Source organism: Chaetodon auriga, chromosome 19, assembly GCF_051107435.1.
Source record: "Chaetodon auriga isolate fChaAug3 chromosome 19, fChaAug3.hap1, whole genome shotgun sequence".
NCBI lineage: Eukaryota > Metazoa > Chordata > Actinopteri > Chaetodontiformes > Chaetodontidae > Chaetodon > Chaetodon auriga.
This window is the reverse complement of record NC_135092.1, coordinates 3,442,555-3,448,608: the sequence shown is the minus strand read 5'-3', so window position 1 is coordinate 3,448,608 and position 6,054 is coordinate 3,442,555.

Below are 6,054 nucleotides of genomic sequence, written 5' to 3'. Positions count from 1 at the left end.
GGGAAAACACAGCTAACCAATACATTAAAAATGAAGCTAAAGTGTGTCTCAGAGGTGAACAGCACCTTGTTATGTGTCCAGCTGATTGATAGACCTCTGTCCCCTTCTCTCCTGATTCCAGTTGTCATACTGATTTCAAACAGCAGATGGAGCCAAAATCTTTTGAATTGAATGGTTACCAATGGTGGACTTTGTCAGATTTCTCACTTCAGCAACAGTAACAGTAAATACCTCAATGTGAAAATACTCCATGACAAGAGAAAGGTACTTAATGCTTTTACCTATCAGCTATGATAACGTATATATGACATTATTATATTGTTAATAGTGATGCATGAGTGTAGAAGTGGCATTTTACTGTTGTAGCTGTTGCTGCTCAGGGTGGAGCCAGTTAAATTCTTCATTTGGTAGTTTAGTCCAGACCTCAGGGTCAGGCTCCTCCAAAGCATCACAAGATAAATCTGAGAGGCTGTCAGAAAATCTGAGAGGCTGTCAGATGACTGATGGAGAGGAAAGAACAAAGTCCTTAAGTTTGTTTTTTGTAATTTTCTTGAATGAGAAATGTGGGTTAATTTCACTTCTTTGGACCTCAAAGGCTTATTAAAATGAAACCATGTGAGACTTTTAGTGGGGAAATGTCTCTTTGGATGAAGTGCTGATGACTGATAGACATCTTTATCTTTGCTTCTGGTTGTTTTCTATATTGATTCATGCCATATCTGTGGTGTTTCGTATGGATTTAAGAAACTACAATTAAGAACTGCATTTCCCCTGTGTACTTGCATGACAAAGCACAGGTGCACTCTAAAGCAGGTGAAGTACAGGTGTAAATAATCACATTAGCAATGGCTCCATTCCAGCTGTCCCTGGAAGTGGCTCATCAAAAAGGAATGCGGCCATGATTCATGTTATTAATTCCACCTGTTCCTTTCCTGCTCTGACATGTCAGAACCTTTTTTTTTTTTTCAAGCACTTGCCCTTAAGAAGGTTGGTAACACAAAACAAGAGCTAGAGCTTCAGTCATAGATCTGCTCATACATGGGATGGTAACAAATCTTCTTAGAGACCTAAAAGCTGTAAGTACAAGCAGAAACATACCACTTCTTCAATTTAGAAAAGTCCCTTAAAGTTAATTCAAACCACGTCAAAAGAAAGAAGATGCAGGACTGCTGTCTCGCCGCTAAGCAAGAATTCCAACCACTGCAACATGTAATTACAACACTGTCCTTGGAACACATTTGAACAGACTAAAGATGTTTTACATAACAGGACAAATACATGTTTCCTAGAGAATTTCCTGAAACAACAAAAGTCCTTCTAGTAACTTATTACATGTAATTTGAAGGAAAATTAAAGGGGTGATAGTTGAGTGAGAGCCAGGGAGCAGGGTGGATGTTGATTGCTGAAGCATAGTGTCTAGCTCTTAATTCACAGATGGGGACAGGGTCACTAACCCTGAAAGCTTAACATGTGTCCGTCTTTGTTTCTGTCAGACTGTGTAAGCAGCATTAGACTGGGCTGAGAGCAGTGTGTGGAGCACACTTTACAGATGTGTGTGTGAGGATGTCCTGCAGCTCCTCCTCACACTGAACTCCTGCTGGAATTGAGTCTGCCTTCAGGAACCTTTCTTGACATTTTACCATCTATAGAGCACCATCAATATTGACATCCATAATGTTTACTGTGATTCAAAGTTCAGCCACTGATCTTGACGCTCCATGCTCCAGCTGGAAGGATAAATGCTGGTCGTGCTGCCGCGTGTGTAAGCTGACAACAAGCAGCAGTGTGTACAAGATATCCAGAGAAAACTTTCCAGTCCTGACAGTGGGAGTGACCCTTTGTGTGCTGAGCTGGTGTCAGTAATGTCCTGTTTGTTAATGACAAGCAAAGCCAGCCAGAGAGCTTTCACTGCAGCATTTTGCGAAGGGTCACAGCTCTGTTTGAACACTGTGTGCTGGAAAATGATTTTTTTTTTTCCTTTCAGTTATTCTGATTTTTTTGTGAAACTCATAAGGACACTGGACAACAACAAGGACACTGTGTATGGCGTGCTGAGAGTTAAAGGCCAAAGCCAAATTACAATGAAAGCATATTTTCTTACTTGTCTTGGCTTGCCAGATGTACAGTATGTCCATTTTGTTTTGGTTTTATTTGTCATGGTTCTGAGATATCTGTCGCTGGGGATTTGCCTACATCCCAACACGAGGTGAATTAAGTGATGATCTGTGGATTATCCCGAGTCAGTACCTCAACCAGGATTTTCAAGTCCTCCAAATTTACTATGACTTTGATTGTTGTCCTTTGACTGTTCTTGTTTTGTATGGACCCCATAAATCTATCATGTGACAACACAGCGGTTAAGGTTTGGTTATGCTGACTCAAGTGACAACACTTGAAGACATTTCTCAGACTTCAGACAGCTCCCTCTGGAGATACCAAAGGCTTCACGCAACTTTTTCACATATGCAGTGGTACTCCAAAACCAGGCAAAAGAGTCAGAGGTCTCTGTAGATGGCCCGGGGGCTGGAGAGCAGAGAAACCACAGGCTTCAGGTGGATGGCCTGGAGGCTGGACAGCAGATGAACCTTGAACAGAAGGCCCGGGGGCTGGAAAGCTCATGAGTCGTGAAACTCCGGTGGACAGGCCTATGAAGAGGCAGACAGGTGAAGCTGCTTGGGAGGGCAACAAGGAGACAGGAGAGATGGCTGTTCTCGACCCAGATGGTGGCCAGGAGGTCAGGCAGATGGACAGAGTTACTCAGGAGGGTGATCAGGAGGCAGGGCCAAAGAGCAGAGCACATCTGGAGGGTGACTAGGAGGTAGATGAGAGCCGAAGGAAGGAGCAGGTCTGGATGAAGACCTGGATGCTGGCGATGTAGATGGAGCTGTTCTAGAGGTTACAGGCCTGCAGGAAAGGAGGCCAGCTGCTGGGAGAATGGCAGGTGAATCGGTGGAGCCAGGAAAACAGAAGTGTGCTGACACACAACCACAGGCGGCTGCTGCAGCAGTACAGGATGTGGAGACAGTTGCAGCTCAGTCAGCAGGAACTGGAGACAACTGCATCTCAGGTGTGACTGTCACCCGGACCACTTACTGGAAACCAGGAGCAGGTGCCGACCAGACCACTGAACCAGGAGGATAGATGGCTCAGTCTCTGGAACATAAACAGATGTTGTTTTTATGCATTTCCTCCATATTCTAGAAATACTGGAATCAGGAGTTTAAATTATCTTCCAAATGTTCAGGTTACTTTGCTTTTTCTACAGGGTAAATCATAGGATCAGTTAATGTTTCTTACTACAGTCATTTTCCATATGTTTGGTGAAAGACACTGTAATCATTCCCCCTGTCCACACTGAGCAAAAAGCCATATCTTGTTAGCCTGAAACACTGCTATAGTGCTTGTTCTGAACTTTGGCTGGAACACTTTCGTTAGGCCTCAAGGATTCACACAGGAAGTGAAACATCCATGACTGATCTGAGAACATATTGCAATTATTCATTTCCTCTGTAGGGTACAAACAGAAAACACAAAAAAACAAAATATGATGTGAAATTAATATTCTGTTCACCAGACCATCATCATCATCATGGCCTGTCAATTTGCTGGAACATTAAGTCCTTTCAATAGGTTTTATTACTGCACTGGCATATTGTGACATCACATTATATAATAAGATAAGAGATAAGATAAGATCTTTACTTTATTAATCACCACACAACATGCACATGCTTTTTGGTGAACACAACAGCAACACACAACAACATACACATGCCATGGTGAAATTTAGTGAAATTGTTCCTCCACATTTGACCCATCCTGGTAAGTCCTTCCTCTGCGGCAGACCAGGAGCGGTGGGGGTGGTCAGGTGGCGATCTTCTTGCATCTTTTTAGTGCAAGAGTTTTTTTTAGTGCTTTAGTTTTTAGGGTTTTTTTTGTGGAGGATACCCCAGGTGAGCACGTGGAGAACATGCAAACTCCACACAGAAACGCCCCTTTTTTCCTAAAGGGCAGCAGGCACCGAGGTCATGGTGGAGGAGAAGCCCCCCCAGGCAGGAATCGAACCCGGGACCTTCTAGCTGTGAGGCGACAGTGTTGCCACAGTGTTGCCACTGTCCCACCGTGCCACCATTGCTGCATTACATACATTGCATACAAGAGACTGTTCCAGAATAATCCACTGTCACACCCAACAGTATAACATCATTAACTGTATATAATCTCTTGTCCATCTCTGTGATTGTCACCTCGACTTGTCCGCCTCTCATCACAGTCATAGACCCAATGGCTTTAGCAAGATGTTCTTTAGCATTTAACTTCAAGTCAAATCATTTCCTCTTTATTTGTCTCACAGTATGTTGCTACACTGATGTTAGCTCATGGGCAGCTTATTAATGTTGCTGTTTAGGGTCCCCTAATACAAATACTGAGACTGTATATGCAATGCTGTGGTCTGTTGAGGGACCTGAAGCTTCATGATGTGAAATTTGTCTTGCCACAAGAAATGACAAATGGAGCTGAAAATGTCACCTTGTATGAGAATTTAGGGGCATAATTTATGCTAATTATTAAATCTCATGCGGCTCCTTAAGAGCATGTGGCATTCATCTGGTTTTCAATAAACAATTTCTGACAAGCACATGCAGTTAATTTGGAGGTTTGAGATAAGAATGCTAAAATGTTCTTGCATGATGCCCAATTTATTTCAGTGAGAAACTTTGTTTGTAAAATAACTTTGTTTACTATGAAAACTTCACACAGTACTTTTAACCAAATTACCACAAACAGGGAGGTGACCAAAGCACATTTTCATCCCAAAGCTTTGCTGAATGAGTAATGGAGTTTTGATTAATGATAAAAAAGCTTTATCAGAGCAAGGCTCCTTCCAGTTCACATCAAGTCAGTTATTCTCAAATCATCCACTTCTTGATCAAAACCAGCTCAAATGGAAGAACAAATGTGTCATTTTGTTCGATGTTCTTCACCTCTCTTTGAACTGTATCAGTTCTTTTTGAATTCCACGCCTCATAGACCTGAGCGTGGTTGTTGCTGTGATGTGAGCAGCCTCCCTGGGTCAGCTATGTGCTAATGGTCTTACACTGCTCTGAGAGGTCGTAGTGACACTTGAGGCTAGAGCTTCTCTGCTCCTCCGCCCAGAAATAGAAAAGCACTCCTCTAATGTCTATGTACACTGTTAGGTCTGCTGTACTGTTTTTTTCCATTGAAAAAGGATATATATATATATATATATATATATATATATAAATGTCTTTCCACATAATATTTTTGCACACAAATATAGCCTATAAATGTAAAACAAATCCACATATAAAAAGTTATGGTTGTATGTATCCAAATATATTTTTGATGAAATTTGCAAATACATATATTTAAAACAAGAAATATATTTCAGATATTTCAATTCCCTCTGAAACTTTATGGGCCTCAGAGGATGAATTCTTGCTACAGTCAAAAACTGACATATCTGTTTAACCTGCACATTTTCTATTGAATCCCATCAGCATAATTCAGTGCAGTCTGGCATCTTATCACAGTACAGTATAGTACACTACTGTGTACTATACTGGGTCTTGCATCTGCTCTGAGTGTGTATAAAAATATTTTCACCTGCATGTTTTTTTGTGATGGCAACCCACTTGTTTTGTGTTTGGCAGCAGTGTTAATTTTCTTAACGAAAGCTACGACCAAATATGTTCTCCAATAAGCTTTTTTTTTTCCATGACTGACGTCATTCAACACTGTGACTTTGACAACATGCAATATTGATGATGAAAAAGATGAGACTAAAGCATACTTTCAGTTTTCTCTTTATTTTTGTATTGACGAAAAAGGGAACCATTTTTTTCTGCTGCTGTTCCATTTCCTGTGCTGTGTGCAGCATGAGTGCTACACCAGCAGCACACAAGGAGCACAGTCAGGACTGGGAGTAATTTACATCAACTGTTTTACAGAAAGTGTCTCTTCAGCATTGCGGCATCCATACCAGGATTGTATGGCCTCATTGCTTTCCTTCTGATAAAGCAATACATTAGT